This window comes from Tachyglossus aculeatus, chromosome 25 (genome assembly GCF_015852505.1).
Source record: "Tachyglossus aculeatus isolate mTacAcu1 chromosome 25, mTacAcu1.pri, whole genome shotgun sequence".
NCBI classification, from domain to species: domain Eukaryota; kingdom Metazoa; phylum Chordata; class Mammalia; order Monotremata; family Tachyglossidae; genus Tachyglossus; species Tachyglossus aculeatus.
The window spans coordinates 6,605,084-6,624,623 of record NC_052090.1 but is presented as its reverse complement, the minus strand read 5'-3'; the positions used below and the strand labels follow the sequence as shown (position 1 = coordinate 6,624,623).

Sequence of the window (19,540 nt, the reverse complement as noted above, 5' to 3'; positions counted from 1 at the left end):
TTCCTCCTCCTCTTCTCCTTTTCTCCCTTTCCTCCTCCTTTTCTCCTTTCCCTCCTCCCCCTCTTCTCTTCCTCCTCTTCTCCTTTTCCTCCTCCTGCTGCTCCTTTTCTCCTCCTCCTTTTCCTCCCCCTCATGTGCATTCTCTTCATCCCCCCTCCTGCTCCTCTCCCCTTACCCCCTCTTTTCCTCCATCTCTTCCTCCTCTCCTCCTTTGCCCCCCTTTCCACTCTCTCCTGTGCCTCCTCCCCCTTTTCCCCACCTCCACCCCTTTCCCCAGTTTCAAGCACCAGACAAGCTCAGTTTTGGGGCTGGGTGGGGTGAACCCTGCGTGCAGCCTGACAGCTCCAGGCGACAGGGACTCCCTCTCATCCTCACCTCAGCCCCCAGCCTTGTGTGTATTTATGAACTCTATTAACAGAGACCTCACATACACACACACACACACACACACACACACACACACTCACACACACACACACTGGGCCCTTTCTTCTCCTGGGAAGATGGAGTTGACTGGGGGGAGGGTCACCAGAGCTTACAATGTTTTCTTTTCCCTGAAGCTCGGATGAAGTTTAGGAGAAATGAGCTGGGACTTAAAGAGGTGGAGAATGTATTATGTGAGATGAGGCTGCCCCACGATCATTTGGGCGGCACATTTTATGGAAACAACTCCCCTCAGGCCTGATGGACTATCAAAACAGCAGCCTGTAAATCTAGAGGGGTGTGTGCTTGCATGTGTGTTGGCATCTATTTATATGTAACTCTAGCATGTGGGTTCTGGACACAGAGAGATGACTTTTTCAAACCGATGCAAAGTAACATGGTCTGAGGAGTCCAGAATAAAGTATCCCTTTCACTCTGAGCCGATCTTTTGGTTCTTAGAGAATTTAACTCTGCAGCTCTTTGCTTCTTAGAATTTAACTCCAAGGGGCTCACTGTCAAACCCATGGACGGGGGGAATGGATATAAAAACGGTCTGGCATCTCTGCAGCAGATTTCCTTAGTTGATTACATTTTCTTTTGAAGTTAATTGAAGTTTGTACAATCCGTCGTTTTGTTAGTCGGCAGCTTCTGAGCAGTTACAGGAGTGTCCGCTCACCTGCCTTCGGAATGAATCCACAATGAAAGTTCTGTTGATCGTGACTCCGTTTATTTCCTGGGCTTCCCTAAAGAGGATTTATTCACACATCAGATTTCATGGGCAGTCAGTGAGGCCGTCAGTTGGCTTTATTCGCAGCACAGTGTTAGACAAGTTGAACCCGAAACATACTTGCGATTCAGACTTGTGCATCTTGTAGCAAGCCGAATAAAAATGCCAAATCAAAATGAGTAAATGGGGCAGATTGTCCTTTGTTATGGTGACATGTTGCTGAAATACCATCCGAATGTCTCCTCTAGGAAATGTTGTTCCTACTTTTCACAGCCACGCTGTCCGTGAAACATTTGAAATAAAAACAGTGGATCATTTTCCATTTTCTGGGCCGGTCCTGGACACAGTGGCTTTTCATGCTGGACCAACTACTTAGAGGTCCCTCAAATGAGCAAGTAGCAAAATACAGGATTGGGTTTTGAAAGGACTTGACTGGGTTTGGGTAGAAGGAAGCTTTATATGTTTTTGAAAATGCTGTAATACCCAACCAGAAGTATGTGTGCTTCTGGACATGGTGTGAATTTGCATAATAAAATAAGAGGAAGAATAAATCAGTTGTGTCAGGTTGCAACAGGACGGGACCTTGGAGATAAAGATATCATTGTTCAGATGTTTAACCTCTTTCTCCAGCTTTTTACTTTCTCTATACTTACCTTGAAGGTGCCCATTTTTGTGTGATTTAGAAGGCCAGAAAATGTGTTAGTCCTAATCTAAGCAGGTAGGAAAAGAGCAACAGAGAAGTTAGGGAAGTGTTTTGTAACCTTAATCTCTTGTTTATTTTTTAGCTGTTCAGACTATTTTATTTTGACTTTCAAAAGCATGAAAGTGTAACTGTGGCCCACCTCCATAATTTCAGTGTGGACAGAGTGTTTACATAAGTTTATCTCCTTTTCTAAATAACTGATTAGTAATTAGAGCAAGTGAGAATACTCAACTGCATTTTAAAATGAAAGGCTTCAGACCATTGTAAATTATTTTATGAGCTCACTTGAAAGAGCCATTGTAAACCACGGAGTACTTACCTTTCTAAATAAAACATGGAGTCATGCATTAAATTTCTAACTTGTCTTGTACATAGGCACTCTTTCTTTAACAAACAAGGTTTAAAAGATATTTCTGATATGGCTGTCACTTCTGATAACATAATTTGAAACTTGTGTCTCAGGGGAGTAGTTACATAAGGCAGGTAAAAACATTAAAACAAAATGACAGTTAAGTTTGGAGATTTTATCTTCAACTAAATGCATAAAATAACTCAGGAAAGAAGTCTGGTTGAATTTCTTATAAATGTAGTGTTTTGAATCAATCATTTTCTGTTTATTTTTTTTCCTCCTTTTAGTGAGTATTTTTTTTTAGTTGGGTTTTATGTTTGTTTCTTTTTTGTTTCTTTTTTTTTTGGTGGGGGTTTGCTGCTACCTCTAATCCAACTGTCCTATCAGGGCACTTGCAAGGTAGCTTGTAAGCTTCTGGTCCGCAATAGAAACTGCCCTCCTTTTGTCAAGGATATAATCTCCATCATTAAAGTAAAAAAGAAAATGTTACAAATTAGGTGTTTTTTTTCTTTTCTGAGGACCAAGGAGATGCATATTCGTGTGAAAAAATCAAGAACCCATTCCTCCAACAACCGCCTCACCATTTAGGTCCCAAGCCCTTAATACAGTGCTCCTCACTCAGTAAGTGCTTAATAAATATCATCGATTGATTGATTAGGTCGACAAGATCATTTATTCTCTCCCATACCTTCCCTCTCCATACTTGGATGGACCAGATTACTAAGTTCTGCTGCCAGGTTGCTTGGAGTGGCTCCGATTCACTCACACCAGATTTGCTAGTTGACCTATTTTCCTCCTTCTTAATCCTTTGCACCATGTCTTGTGGTGATCCTCTAATAGAAAGCTCCCAGCCCTTTTACCTGATCATAAACCTTTTTTTTTAACTTGTTCATTAAAGGGTGTGGCTGGGGTCAGTTTCCTTTAGGTGTGATATGTCCAGAAAGGGCCAAGTTTTACAAAGTGTGGGCAAGGCCAGGGGAAGAGAGAGGTATTTAAATGGTGTAGTTAAGCAGGAGACATCATCATGTCTCTCATATCCCTCGGGCATTTCTCAAACCCCACCAGAAACCTTTGGCAGGGGTCTGGGGAAACAAGGGAAAAAGAACCCCCAGCAAATCTTGTTTAACTTGGCTTCCGCAATGGCTAACCCCTTTGGAACTTGGCACGTTTTGAAGATATCGCACTTAGGACTGACTTTTTTTTTCTCATTTGGCTTCCTTTGTACTTATTAAGGGATTTTGATACGAAATCATATGTTTAGAAATACGATGAAGTGACAAAAAATTCAGTCATCCATGTCATGTTCAAAAAAATAAGCGCAGTGTCGGAGTGAAAAAGCAGTGGATTTTTTTTTATCCGTGACCTCCTGAAAGGGTCAGAAGCCTCCGTGTTAGGCCACACTCTCTAGTGAAAAATCTCTGGAAATTGATGCTCTTAAATAAGTCACCACAGGGAACTTGTAGAGTCACACAAATTTAATAGAAAGACTGAATTTGCAAGTCCTTATTTATACATTTTTCTTTTTCTTTGTCAACTTCCAAGTTTTCTTCTTAGTATATGAGTAGAATTACACAAAGGACCAGAGGTTATGTTAGGAGTGCGTTGCTTCCAAAGGAGGCAAGTTTTTTTTTCCAGCAGAGTTGCATGTTCTCTTAGGTTGGGAAAACTCCCCTGGAAATGATGGCACGGCAGTAGTACTAGTCATAGTAATAGTAGTAACAGTATTAAGCGTTTCCTGTGTTCCAAACACTGTTCTAAGCGCTGGGAGAGAATTCACCAGTGGGAATTAGCTACAGTCCCTGACCCTAGTTCAGAGTGGTAAAGCAAAGTCTTATGAAAGTTCTGTGCTTTAAAACAGGCTGAGTTTTTAATCATGCGCTACCTTCTGTTTCTGCATAGAATTGGTTTATAAGTTAAGCATGATGTGCTTTTATTTTTTGACTGGTCTTTGAAACTAAAGCAAGTCCATAAAGAATACTTAATGGGAATTGTTCCCTGTTAATTCATTTAGAGGATAAAGCCCGAAATGCTACTTTTGAGCATTGTGGAACCCGACCAGCATGGTCAGAGTTCTAGAAATGTTAGAACGGGATCCAGAGTATGACATTCATATTCTCTCCAGACTCTTGCGGTTGTATTTTTTGTGCAGTCTACCGACTAGTTAACTGTTCCTTCCCCTCCACCACCTCTAAATTATACCGACTAGATGTTGAAGTCATTAGATTGATTATAGTCCAATCAGGAAACAATCCAGCATAAACAAAAACAGCAATTACTGTTGGCCTGAATCCCATGGGCCCCACTCAGAATTCCAGTACTGATGGTCCAGTGGGCCTTTTCCAAAGTGACGGGAATTCAGGATCCCAAGCAGTGCTGGCAACATCTTCTTAAAGGGCGGGAGCCGAAATTCGTCAGATTCCACTTGGCTTTAAGGCAAATCATCTCTTTGATGAGCAGATTGTGGGTGGCCTGCCGAAAGGGGCAAAAATGAGGAAGCCAAACACAAAAGCTTCCATGAAAAATGACAATACGAAGTGTGTTGAGATTAGCAGCTTTAAAGAATACAAGCTGTTTATGGTCATTCTTTTTTGTCTTTCCCTTAAAATTCATTGTAGCGGTTCTCTTTGACAGCAGTGATGGCTAATGGTGATGACAGAATTGATCAACTTTGGATTCCTCGTAATTATGATCAGTTCTTTCTGTTTCCTTATTGGGTCCAGTCTAAACCTTGTGGACAGTTTCCCTTTATCTTACCAAAGCAGGTCCATTTTGGAAAAGGAAGGCCGTTCGCAAACATTGCTTCAATAAATACCAGTGAAAGGCCAATTTCCATTGGCTGCAATGTTTTGTGAAAGATGGCTTAACGCGTGGGCAGGGAATCTGTCTTTCATATTGTGTTGTACTCTTCCAAGTGCTTAGTACAGTGTTTTACACACAATAAGCGCTCAATAAATACGACTCATGAATAGAAATACTGCTTGGTTTCGCTAGCTGATGTCACTGCACTAGCTATAGTAATCTCAAAATTGGAGAAAACAGTCCTGCATTATGATCTAGGATTTCTTGGAAAGCCTATTGCTCCTATTGGTGTATCTTATTAATTCACATGACGCAGCCTCCCGTAAGGACTAGTTGAAATCCATTGTCATAGAAGGCGTTCTCTAAAATGCCAGGATTTAATTGATACAACCACCCTCCCTATTTTGGGTTATTTATAAGGAAGAAAATCATCTCAAACATGCAGTGTTTCCATCATACTCAAGCAGAGTTATCAATTAAGCACCGTTTCCTGGTGATTTTATACTGGAAACGATATGTTGGTGACAGCCCTGAAACAGAAGTAAGAATGTGCAAATTATTTATATTAATGTCTGTCTCCCCGTCCAGACTGTGAGCTCACTGTGGGCAGGGAACGTCTCTACAACCCTGTTGTAGAATGCTCTACCAAATGCTTAGTATGGTGCTCTGCATATAGTAGGGGCTCAATTAGTACCATTGATTGATTGAGAATGATGTTGCATTTCATCAAGCTGGCTAATGTATTGCCCCAGATGTATTTGGAGATTTTCTTTTTCCCTTTGACTTCTAGAGTGACATCAGATATCAAAATTCCTTCCATTTGGGGAGGGGAAGGGGAGAGACAGAAATGAGACTTCCTAATTCAGTTTCAATTAAGTCTGAAATTCAGAGACTCCCTAGAGGGCTGGTAAAGATTGCATATACCTTGTTTGTTGTAGTGAAGGTGTACCTGTCTGGTTTAAAATATGTTTCACAACAATGTTATTACCAACCAATTAAAACTTAAACATTAAAGTTAACATTTTTCAAGTTTCAATCACTCTGTTATCATATTAATCAGGTAGTGTGAGGGAAGCTTTTAAAGGGTTTAAATAATTACGTGACACTTGGCATGAAAGTCTGACGAGATAAATCTTTGCAAACTAAGTACAATAGTTAGGTTTTTTTAAAAAAAAAACTTTAATTTTAGACACTTGAGCAAAAGCGTGCATCGCATACCACCTCAAGTATGAGTAATTATGCCAGTTTAGCAATTATAGGAGGTGAAAGAAATCCTGTAAGTCAAGGATTCTTTAAAACTTCAGTGGCTTTAGTCTTAATTTGGGGCACCGACCAAGGCATCTAGAGGTTTGGATATGGAAGAAAAGATCGAGCTCATTGTTCCGGCAATGCACAGCCCAGTGAGCATTTCTAACCTAGATGACTATCTGCGAGGGTTTATAATCTGGCCGTAAAAAAAAAACCCAAAACATTCACCAGATTCGAATGTGGCACGTGTGTGTATAAAGCTCCCTTTTCTCCAAAGGCTCTCAGCCAGGAAATACTGAAAAGGCAATTCTGTAGGATTTCAGAGCATCATTTGAACTGCACTCTTTTATGTCGGGTTCTTCCTTTTTCCTTCACCGGGAGGAGTTTCGGTTTGAGAAGCACATTGTCCACACAGACAGCATTGAAAAACATTGTCTTTTTTAAAGTACTCTCTGAATGCAGTTGAGCGCATTATATTCCTTCGAACAGTATTCAAAGTAGGGGCTTCTATGATTGAGTAACTTGCTGAATTTCAGTCTGGGGCTTCAGTTAGAGTGCTTTTCTAGTAAGTGCTTACTGTGTGCCCAGCACTGGGGCAGAGACAAGGTAAGAGATCAGACACAGTCCCTGTCTCATTAGGAACTCAGTCTTAAGGGGAAGGGAGAAGAAGTAATACTATCCCCATTTTATAGATGAGGAACTATCATTGTGTATTGTACACTCCCAAGTGCTTAGTTCAGTGCTTAGCACACAGTAAGTGCTCAATAAATAGGATTGACTGACTGAGGCACAGAGAAGTGATGTGACTTGCCCAAGATCATACTGCAGAGCAAGGCTTAGAACACAGATCTTCGGACTCCCAGTTCCATGCTCTTTCCACTGGGCCACACTGCCTCTCCTTAGGCTTACAGTTTTCACAGAAAGATGCACTGATCAGATTCTCTTCAACCATGCGTGAAACATTACTTTTGATTGAGATTAATTTAACATGGAACTTTCTGATTATACGAATCCCCAAACGACAGAAAACTCAAGAGGATTACAAAGTGTCAGTCAGTCAGTCAATCATATTTATTGAGCACTTGGTGCAAAGCACTGTACTAAGCACTTGGGAAGAGTACAATATGACAATAAACAGATACAAGAGGAAGGATGAAGGGGGGTAGAGGCTCTGGTAATAGGAAGCTATTGAATTGTGTGGGGAATGAAGCCAGGGCCTGAAGTGGTAAGGAAAAATTAGGAGAAAATACCTGTAAATTCATGGAAAACAGTAGAAGGCAAAAAAGATACAAGCAGCATGACCTAAGGCCTGGGAGACAGGGTTCTAATCCTGACTCTGTGACTTACCCACTGGGTGACCTTGGGAAAGTCACTTAACTTTTCAGGGCCTCAGTTTCCTCATCTGTAAAATAGAATTTAAATGGCATCTCACCCTCTTAGATTGTGAGCACCATGCAGGGCAGGGACAGTGTCTGTTTGGTTTATACTGCCTCAACCCCAGGATTTAGTACAGTTCATGGCAATGTAGTAAGCATTTAGGAAATAATAATAATGATATTATTATTATATTATTATTATTGTCATTGTTGTTGTTTTATCCTAAACTTGGCAGGCTGCAAAAGTGAAAAACCAAAAACAAAACATAGGACAGGGCAGGGGAAAAGGAAAGACAGGGGAATGGGCTGATGAAAAGAAAAGAGTGCTAAAATGAGTTTCCAAATTAAGTAATTAATTTTCATCTCATCTATCCTGATGCCGACCCTTTGCTTACATCCAGTCTTGGGCCAGGAACTCCCTCCCCCTTCATATTTGACAGTCTACTACTCACCCTACCTTTGAAGCCCTCTTAAAATCCCACCTCCTCCAAGATGCTTTCCCAGACTAAGCCCTTCATTTCCCCTTATCCACTCTCCCCTCTGGGTCAACTATGGACTGGGCTTTGTGCCCCTTAAGCACTTTGCTACTCTCCCCAGCCCCAGAGCACTTAGGTACATACCCTTATAATAATAATAATAATGATATTTATTAAGCGCTTACTGTGTGCCAGACACTGTACTAAGCTCTGGGATGGATACAAGCAAATCGCGTTGGACACAGTCCCTGTCCCATGTGGGGCTCACAGATTCAATCCCCATTTTACAGAGAAGGTAACTGAGGCACCGAGAAGCAAAGTGACTTGCCCTAAGTCCCACAGCAGACAAGTGGTGGAGCCAGCATTAGAACCCATGACCTTTTGACTCCCAGCCCTGTGCTCTATTTTCACTGAACCATGCTGCTTCTTTTTACAGTACTGTTTCCCCTATTTGTGATTTCTTTTCTTGTCTGTATGCCCTTTCAGACTGTAAGCTCCTGATGGGAATCACATTTACCAAATCTGTTGAATTGTATTCTCCCACGTGCTTAGTACAGTGCTCTGTAGGGAGTAAGCACTCAAAAAATACTATTGATGAATTGACTGATAAGTATGGATCAAGTGAGTATTTCAAATCCAGTTGTACTGAAGAAAGATTCCAAGATCCTCTCTTTGAGAATAGGGATCTATATTTAACTGATCATGATAAGGAAAATGTGATTTATCCCCAAGTCACTGCCAAACACAGAATTGCAGGGAACTGTGTCGAGTTATGTGGAAGGCAATCCTTTTAAACATTCAAGCAAGGGATACTTTGGAGAAAAGCATCTTAGCACCTCAGCCTGAGGATTTTTATCAGGGAACTGGATGAGCAACACAGCTTTTGTTCAGCTCAAAGGCTTCCGCACAAAGCTATGTGTATGTGTGTGTTTTCTTTTTATGTATTTGTTCAGCTCTTACTATGTCCCAGGCACTGTACTAAGCACTGGGGTAGATACAAGATAATCAGGTTGGACACAATCCCTTTCCCAAATAGGGCTCACAGTCTTAATCCCCAATTGGCAGATGAGATAACCGAAGCATCGTGAAGTGATCTGCCCAAGGTCACACAGCAGGTGAGTGATGGAGGCGGAATTAAAACCCAAGTCCTCTGAATCCCTGGCCCATTCTCAGTCCACTAGGCCGCTTTACTGTGTTGGGACAACACTACTATTCTTACAATTTTTCATGAAGCCCTGAATTCAAGGGGGGTTGGAGAAAGTTGTAAATAATTGGGTATTTGTTAAGCACTGACTATATGCCAGGCACTGTACTAAGCGCTGGGGTAGATGCAAAATAATCAGGTTGGACACAGTCCCTGTCTCACATGGGGCTCACGGTGTAAATAAGAGGAAGAACAAGAATTGAATCCCCATCTTATTGCCGAGGATATCAGGAGAAGTGGCGTGACAAGCCCCAGGTCAGACAGCAGGCAAATGGCGGAACCAGGATTAGAACCCAGATCCTTTGACTCTCAGGCCAGTGCTCTTTCCACTAGGCCACACTACTTCCCATGCTGTTGGAAAGTTGTAAGTGATGGAATGAGTACCAAATTTTCAAACTTTGAAGTTAAGATTTCCATGATGCCTTTCATTATGGAGTTTGATTTTCCATGCTGTGTACATTCACTAATGCTAGTAGATATTAGGCAGTTTTTTCAGACAATTGTGCATCCATACAGTGAGAAGGTGATGTGATGTTGAAACAGTTTCGTGCATGTTTGCCAGACTGGTCAAGGCATGCATACTGTAGTAAACTGATAATAATAATAATGATTATAACAGTGGTATTTGTTTACTCCTACTATATGCCAAGTAGAGACAAGATAATTAGGTCAAACAGTGTCCCTGTCCCACATCCTACTCAGTCAAAGCAGGAGGAAAATAGTTATTGAATCCTCATTTTATAGTTGAGGAAACTGAAGCATAGAGAAGTTGTCACTTGCCCTACCTCCACCAGTTGTCTGTTGTGTGACTTTGGGTAAGTAATATAACTTCTCTGTGCTTGTTACCTCATCTGTAAAATGGGGACTAAGATTGTGAGCCCCATGTGAGACATGGACTGCGTCCAAATGGATTAGCTTGTATCTACCCCAGTTCTTAGTGCAGGGCCTGGAACAGAGTAAGTGCTTAGCGAATAGTAATAATAGTAATGATTATGTTATTTGTTAAGCACTTACTATGTGCCGGGCACTGTACTAAGCGCTGGGTGGATACAAGCAAATTGGGTTGGACACAATCCCTGTCCCATGTGGGCTTCACAGTCTCAAACCCCATTTTACAAATGAGGTAACTGGGGCTCAGAGAAGTGAAATGACTTGCCCAAGGTGATACAGCTGGCAAGTGGCAGTGCCAGAATTAGAACCCATGACTTTCTGACTGCCAGGCCCATTGTCTATCCACTATGTTATGCTGCTTCTCTAAATACTGTAAATAAAAAACAAGGACAGGTGGTAGAGCCGGGATTAAAACTCTGATATGTGTTTTCCTTAGCGTGGGGTTTCCTCAGATATAGCATACCTGAGCATATTTTGTTCTTATCTGTGCATAAGTTTAAAGCCTGGTGTGTCAACTTTTGGTTATCCATGAATGACTTACCCAGGGTCAGATTTCTAAGATCCTATCAGGTATGAGTCTATCATCCCTTCTTCTTTCTACTATTCTGGAGTATCAGTAGTTGGCCTTTTCACTCAATCAAACAATCGATCGTTTTTAGCATGTATTGTTTACAGAGCACTGTACTAAGAAACTTGGGAGAATATAACATATATAACAGGCACATTCCCTGCCCATAATGAGTTTACAGTCTATAGGGGGAGAAAGACATTAATATGAATAAATTATGGATATGTACATAAGTGCTGGGGGGCTTGGGAGGTGGGTGGCAAAGGGAGCAATTCAGGGTGATGCAGAAGCGGGTTCAAGAAAAGGAAATGTTAGTCAGGGGAGGCCTCTTGGAGGAGATGTGCCTTTAATAAGGCTTTGAAGGGGAGGAGAGTAATTGTCTGTCAGATATGAAGTGGGAGGGCATTCCAGGCCAGAGGCAGGACTTGGGCAAAAGGTCAGTGGTGAGATAGAGGAGGTCAAGGGGCAGTGACTAGGTTAGCATTAGAGGAGCAAAATGTGGGCTAGGTTATAGTAGGAGAGTAGCAATGGTGTGGTAGAGAGGAGGCAAGATGATTTAGTGCTTTAAAGCCAATGGTAAGGGATTTCTGTTTGAGGTGGAGATGGATGTGCAACCACTGGAGTTTCTTGAGGAGTGGGGAAGCATGTCCTGAACACTTTTGTAGAAAAACGATCTGGGCAGCAGAGTGAAATATGGACTGGAGTGGGGAAGAGACTGGAGGCCAGAAGGTCAGCAAGGAGGCTGATGCAGTATCAGAGCGGGATAGGATAAATTTTTGGAGTAACGTAGTAGCAGTTTGGATGGAGAGGAAAGGGCAGATGTTAGCAATGTTGTAAAGGTTGAACTGACAGGATTTACTGACCGATTAAATATGTGTGTTGAATGACAGAGGGGTCAAGGATAACACCAAGGTTATGGGTTTGTGAGACAGGAAGGATGGTGGTGCCATCTACAGTGATGGGAAAGTCAGGGAAGACAGAGTTTGGGTGGGAAGCTAAGGAGTTCTGTTTTGGACACGTTAAGTTTGAAATGATGGCAGGGTATCCAAGTAGAGATATCTTAAAAGCAGGAGGAAATGTGAGTCTGCAGAGAGGGAGAGAGATCAGGGCTCGAGATGTAGATTTGGGAATCATCTGCATAGAGGTGGTAGTTGAAGCCATGGGAGCAAATTCATTCCCATGAATACTCAATCAGTCGTATTGCTTGAGCACTTACTGTGTGCAGAGCACTGTACTAAGCGCTTGGAAAGTACAAATCGGCAACAGAGACTGCCCCTACCCAACAATGGGCTCACAATCCAGAAGAGCAAATGAGTTCCCCAAGGGAGTGGGTGTAGATGGAAAATAGAAAGGGACCAAGAACTGAACCTTGAAGGCCCCCCACAATTAGGGGGTGGGTGGTAAAGGAGGAGCCCAGAAAAGAGACTGAGAATGAGAGGCCAGAGAGATAGGAGGAGAGCCAGGAAAGCGAGGTGTTGGTGAGGCGAGGTTGGATAATGCTTTCAGGAGAAGGGGGTGGTCCACCGTGTTGAAGGCAGCTGAGAGGTTGAGAAGGATTTGGATGGAGTAGAGACTGTTGGATTAGTCCCTCTCTACTGTAAACTCATTGTAGGCAGGGAATTTGTCTACCCACTCTCTTATATTGTACTCTCCAAAGAGCTTAGCCCAGTGCTCTGCCATACAGTAAGCACTCAGTGCATACCATTGATTAATAAATTGATCAATGGCTTGATTGGCCACCAAGGCACTCTCCATGCTCTATACCCGGGTTTCCCAAATTCTTCATCCCTAGCCTGGTCTTCTTTTCCCACTATTCACCTAGGCCCCAAATTGTTCTGTTTTCTGATAGTGGAATTCTTTTCCCCATCTATTAATGTGGATAATCTAGGGTTGATGGAATTAAATAATAATAATAATAACAATGGTAATAATCACAATAATTGTGCTATATAAGCACTTAGTATGTTCTAGGCACCGGGGAAGATGCAGGATAATCTGTCGGCACAGACCCCCTTCGACATAGGGCTCACAATCTGAGGAGAAAAACAGGTATTGAATCCCCATTTTACAGATGAGGTAACTGAGTCACCGAGAAGTTAAGCAACTTGACCAAGGTCACACAGAAGTTATGTGGCAGAGCCGGAATTAGAACCCAAGGTCCTCTGACACCCAGGCCCTTGCTCTTTCCACAAGACCACACCGCTCCTCTGAAAAAGGTCTGCAAATGGCAGTCATTCACTTCAGCATGAACGAGGACTCATCCTGGATTTGGGAGAGTCTTGTCTAGTGTTCGGATCATAAGTTTGGCTTTGCCCTTGCCATAGACCAGTGATCAGCACCTTTTTTTAAAATGAAGATCACATCCAATTTGACAATTACCAGAAAGTCGCATCACCCCACATACACACTTGACTTCAGCCAGAGTGGCAGGCTGTCCAGAGGAGGTGGATTTCTAGGAAGGCAAAAATGGTAGATTCTCTGTAATAAATTATTTCTACCAAAACAGATCATGTTTGCACAAAATGAATCAGTCAGCAGTATTTATTGCACATTTCCTCCATGCAGAACACATAAAAATAAGTGCTGGGAGAGTTTAACCGTTCAGTTGTATTTATTGAGCATTTACTGTGTGCAGAGAACTGTACTGAGCGCTTGGGAGGGTACAATATAACAATCTAAGTAGGAGATGGTGATAACCTTTGTAGCCGATTTATCTTCTTGCCCTGTCCTGTCATATTCCTTAGAGATGGGATCTGGAAGTTACAGAAGAAGTAAATGCTGCAATCAGTGGTATTTTTTGAGCCCCCACTCTATGCTGAGCATTGTACTAACTCATTTGGAGAATACAATAGAGGAGAAAGACATAATCCCTGCCCTCAAGGAGTTTACACTCTAATGGAGTCCCATAAATTCACTCAAATCATGATAATAATAATAATTCTGGTACTTGTTAAGCAGCCACTATGTGCCAAGCACTGGTCTAAGCACTGGGGTGGATACAAGTTAGGTTGGACATAGTCCCTGTCCCACTTGGGGCTTTCAGTCTCCATACCCATTTTCCAGATGAGGTAACTGAGGCATAGAGAAGTAAAGTGACTAGCCCAAGGTTAGCTTCATTAAGCCACTGTTAGACAACTGAATCAATCAATGGTATTTGTTGAGCGCTTATTGTGTTTAGAGCACTGTACCAGTCAATCAGTGGCATTTACTGAGTGCTTAGCATGTGCAGAGCACTGCATTAAGCACTCGGAAGAGTACAGTACAGGAAAGTTGGTGGAGGTGAGCCCTGCCCACAAGGACATTACAGTCTACAGGACAAGACAGACATTGAAATTGATTAGGGAAAGGGGAAATAGAATAAATCAGCCTCCTTATTGGTTTCTCTGCTTCCAGATTCTTCCCCACTTCAGTACACACTTCTATATCCTGCTGCCCAGGTTGTCTTCCTGAATCCCTTAGTACAGTGCTCGGCACACAGTATGCACTCAATAAATATGATTGAATGAACGAAATCCCTTCTTTCCTATCCTCAAAATTCTGCTCATCACCCACAGCATCAAATAAAATCTCCTTTCCATATTGAAGGTCTCCACCAGCTCGCTTGCTTTTTACCACCAGTGGTCACCTAGTCCTTACTATGTCAATCACTCAATTGATCAGTCGTATCAATTGAGAGCTTGCTGTGTGCAGAGCACTGTACTAAGCGCTTGGGAGAGTACAATCAGCAGATTTGATAAACACCGTTCCCTGCCCACAATGAGTACATCAAGCAGAAACTTCTATTAGCTTTAAGGCAATTTCCCAGTTTTATTCCTCATATGTAGTCACTTCCTTTTCTTACTCCATCCCAGCTTCAACTCTCCATTTCTTCTTTGTTGGTCTCCTCACTGTGCTTTGTTCTTAATTCTCCTGCCTCTGACCATTGGCTCATGCCCTTCTTCTGCCAAAGATCCCACCTCCACTTTCAAATTCCTCGTCTCTCCCCTTCTTTAAGTCCCTTTGAAATTTCACCCCCTCCAGGAGGGTTTTCATTTTCTTCCTCCCAGGTCACAGCTTCCCGACTACCATCTTAGCACTTATGCCCCACTTCAGCATTTAATGCATGCCTGACTTCCTGTGTACTTCTATAAATGTTGATGTGTATACTAGACCATTTAAGGCTTCTTTCTCTCTGTAAAATTATTTTGTGTCTGTCTCCCCTGTTAAATTGGGAACTCTTCGAAGACAGGGATTGTATTTTCCCTCACTATTATACTCTTGCAAGGCCCTTGGTAAATTGCCCTGCACAAAATAAATATTGTGGATTGATTAGTTAACTGATGTTTTACATTTCAGGTCTGCATCAGCCCCTCCCCATATCTTCCAACCTCACCTCCAAACTGTTCACTGCTCATTCTTGTCTTGGCTGCCTCTAGCCCTTTGTTTCCATTGTTTCATCAGCCTAGAGTCCCCCCATCTCCCCCGTCTGGCCCCCCGTCAAATTCTCCTCACCTCAGCCCTCATTCAAAGCCCCCCAAAATCCCACCTTCCCCCTCAACAGACCTTTCCCTGTTGATTCTCAATACTCTCAGAACAGAGGCAACCTTACAACTGTACAACAGAGTTGGTAGACACATTCCCAGCCTATAATGGGCTTATGGTCTAGGGGTGTATCATCATCATCATCAATGGTATTTATTGAGTGCTTACTGTGTGCAGAGCACTGTATTAAGTGCTTTGGGAAGGTACAACAGAGTTGGTAGACATGTCCCCTCCCCACAAAGAGCTTCCAGCAGATGAAAGCATCACTTATTCAAATGTAGAGTCTGGTCAGCACCAAAGGGAACATTTCTTCATCCAGTGTCTTAAAGGATAAGTCTTGAAGGATATGTTTTCACAGGAAGTTGTACCGGAAAAATATCAGCAACTTCAAAAGGAGTTTGGCCACCCAGATTCATGACCCAGTTGTCATTATATGTTATGAGAGAAGTTTTTTTTCTTTTTAATGGCATTTGTTAAGCTCTTACTATGTGTCAGGCACTGTATTAAGCTCTGGTGTCACATGTAATCGGTGAAGATGTTAGGCAGTCCATTACTGAGCATTAGGATGGATGTCAAAAAGGACAAACATAGGTGTCTTCCAAGACTTCTGCTGTCACAATCAGAGACAAAATATTGGGCTTGATGGAAATGGCCTAGTTGAAGTTTTTTTTTCTTCTTCAGTGGTATTTGTTAAGTGCTTACTATGTGCCAGGCACTGTACTAAGCACTGGGGTAGATATAAGATAATCAGGTTGAACAAAATCCCAGTCCTACAGAGGACACCCAGTCTTAATCACCATTTTACAGATGAGATAATTGAGGCACAGATAAGTTTTGTGACTTGCCCGAGGTCACACAGCAGACGAGTAATAGACCTGTGATTAGAACCCAGAACCTCTGACTCCTAGGTCTGTGCTCTTTCCATTAGTCCATGATGCTTCTCTTGAAGTACTTGAGTTACTTTCTTCAGGTCACTTGAATGACAGCTTCATGCTATATGAGCCCAGAGGCAAGTCTGAAGGATAACTTAGGGGATTCTGGGCTGCAGTCTGACTCACTACAATAGGGTGGTAATTCACTGTTTGGCATTTGTTAAAATGGATTAATATTTGCACCTCCGGACTATTTATGGAGGCAAGATAGGTCGTGTCTTCCCATGACTATGGCTTCATGTTATCTGGACTGCAATCTTCCTGTTCCTATGTAGATCCTCCAGCCTTTCCCTTCCTGTCTCTTTTCTCAACTCTCTACCCTCAACTTTCACAAAGAGGGTGGCCAGGTTTTGGTTTGGAGACTCAAGACCCAGCTCACAATCCCTTTACGCCAGTTTCGCCTCCTGTAGGAAAGGTGCATTTGGGTTCTCCAATGTGGGATAATTATGTGTTCACTTCTGATAGTTTTTTTTTTTAAATGGTATTTGTTAAGTGCTTACTATGTGCCAGGCACCGTACTAAGTGCTGGGGTAGACACAAGCTAATCAGCTTGGGCACAGTTCATGTCTCACCAGGGGCTCACAGTCTTAATCCCCATTTTACAGATGAGAGAACTAAGGCATTGGGAATTTAGAAGCAGCGTGGCTTTGGGGAAAGAGCCCATGCCTGGGAGTCTGAAGGCCCTAGGTTTGATTTCCGGCTCTGCCACTTGCCTGTTGTGAGAATTCACTTCTCTGTGTCTGTTATCTATAAAATGAGAATTAAGACTGTGAGCCCCATTTGTGACAGGAACTGTGTCCAACCTGATTAGCTTATATCTACCCTAGCACCTGGCACAGAGTAAGTGTTTAACAAATACCTTAAAGAAAGTGATTTGCCCAAGGTCACACAGCGGACAAGTGGTGAAGCCAAGCTTAGAACTCAAGTCTTCTGACTTTCAGTCCTGTACTCTCCACAAGGACACTAGGCTGCTTCTTGCCCTTCCCAGAAAATGGTGCCAAGATGTATATATCATATACATACATGTATGCATCAGAGAGAAGCAGCGTGGCTCAGTGGAAAAAGCCCGGGCTTGGGAGCCAGAGGTCATGGGTTCTAATCCTGGCTCTGCACTTGTCAGCTGTGTGACTTTGGGCAAGTCACTCAACTTCTCTGGGCCTCGGTTACCTCATCTGTAAAATGGGGATTAAGACTGTGAGCCCCACGAGGGACAACCTGATCACCTTGTATCCCCCCCAGCGCTTAGAAGAGTGCTTTGCACATAGTAAGCGCTTAACAAATGCCATCACCATCATCATACCAATCAGTCAATCAAATAAAGGCATTTATTGGTTACCACGTGCAGAGCACTATACTGAACATTTGGGAGAGTATAATGGAGTTGATAACTATGATCCCTGCCCTCAAGGAACTTAAAATCTAGTGTCTGCCTTTTTCCCATAACCCACTATTCCCATTCTGCCTAGGCCAATGAACAAGCAACCACAGAATGAGCAAATCATGTACAGTGTCCACATAAATCTTATTTTGGACATCTGGGAATACTTCATCAGCTTTTCCTATAAAGTTTGAACTTCACACCCTATTGCCCTTTGAATTTAATAGTGATATTATGTCACCATAGAATATTGAGGCTGGTGGGATTTTGAGCAGTTATGTCATTTGGAGAGCATGGCACCCACCTTGCCCTCATAATAATAGCATTTGTATTTGTAATAGCCTACTATGAACCAAGCACTGTACTAAGTGCTGGGGTAAATACAAATTAATCAGGTCCCACATGTAGCTCACATTCTAAGTAGGAGGGAGCACAGGTATTGAATCCCTATTTTGCAGATGAGGGAACTGAGGCCTAGAGAAGTGAAGTCATTTGCCCAAGATCACACAGCAGGTGAGTGGTGGAACCGGGATTAGAACTCATGTCCTTTGGTTCCCAAGCCCATACTCCTTCCCCTAGGCCCTAAGTCGATTGGTTTACAGATTTCTATGCAACTTCCTCAGGCTTCCTTGTTAAAAACCTCAATATTTTGACAGTTCTTTATAATGCACATACGCACATCTCTTTGGTAATTTCTTCATGCTCGGGCACTTGTGGGAAAAATAGTTGAGCTCTCCATTCCTGAGTCTCCGACCCCAACTTGAGCCCTGCAATCTGTAACCAAAGATTTGGTATTTATTGAGGACTTACTGTGTGCAGAGCATTGTAATGAGTGCTTGGGAGGTTGCACTAAACAGAGTTAGTTGACATGGGCCCTTCCCTGAAGAGGGTTACAGTCTAGAGCAGGAGACAGACATTAAAATAAAGAATCAATCAATCATATTTCTGAGTGCTTACTGTATGCTGAGCACTGTACTAAGTGCTTAGGAGAATACGACGTAGAGTTAGTAGATACGTTCCCTGCCCACAAAGAGCTTATAGTCTAGAGGGGAAGGCAATCATTCATATAAATAAATAAATTATGGACATGTACAAAAGTGCTGTGGGACTGTGGGCGGGGTGAATATCAAGTGCTGTAATTAAATCTCTCCTCTGCTAGATATTCCCCCCAGCCTAAATAACTCTGTTCTTTTAACCTTTCCCCTATTTTCCAAAACTTTAGTCATTTTCATTGCTCTTCTTTGGGACCTTTCCAGTTTCTCCACATCTGGCTTATTTTGCAGGTCTTCAACCTGAACTTGGGACTTTAATGGAGGCCTGACCAGTGTTAAATAGCAAAAGGAGGTTACCTCACTGTTCGCACATGCTACCCTCATGTTTATACATCCCAAGATCATGCTTGCTTTAACAACACTTCTCTGATGACTCATTTTCATATTCCCCTCTCAGCCTTCCTTGCCTCTCTTCCAATTCCTCCCACCCCTTTGTATGTTATAGGACTAGAAAACATTCATGCATGGCAACAGAGAGACAGATTCAGTACAGTTCAGTGTTTCTGTGGAATTCCGGGAGCAGGGCAACCCTTCTCACGGATTCGTCGATCAATCAATCAATCAATCAGTCGTATTTATTGAGCACTTACTGTGTGCAGAGCACTGTACTAAGCGCTTGGGAAGTACAAGCTGGCAACATATAGAGACAGTCCCTACCCAACAGTGGGCTCACATTCTAGAAGGGGGAGACAGAAAACAAAACCAAACATACTAACAAAATAAAATAAATAGAATAGGTAGGTACAAGTAAAATAAATAAATATTTATCGATGACTGGGGAGTTCCCAGAGACAGGAATTGTTCACTATTTCCTGACCAATAGAAATTTGTCAGTCAGTCATATTTACTGAGCACTTACTGTATGCAGAACAGTGTACTAAGCACTTGGGAGA

General features: G+C 42.4%; 1 protein-coding gene across 1 annotated transcript in view; it reads left to right on the top strand.

The window, feature by feature from the left end:
- The window catches only part of ZNF521 (zinc finger protein 521), a 375,462-nt gene that overhangs the window by 2,574 nt on the left and 353,348 nt on the right, over positions 1–19,540 (top strand). The gene's annotated exons all lie outside the window — the stretch shown is intronic.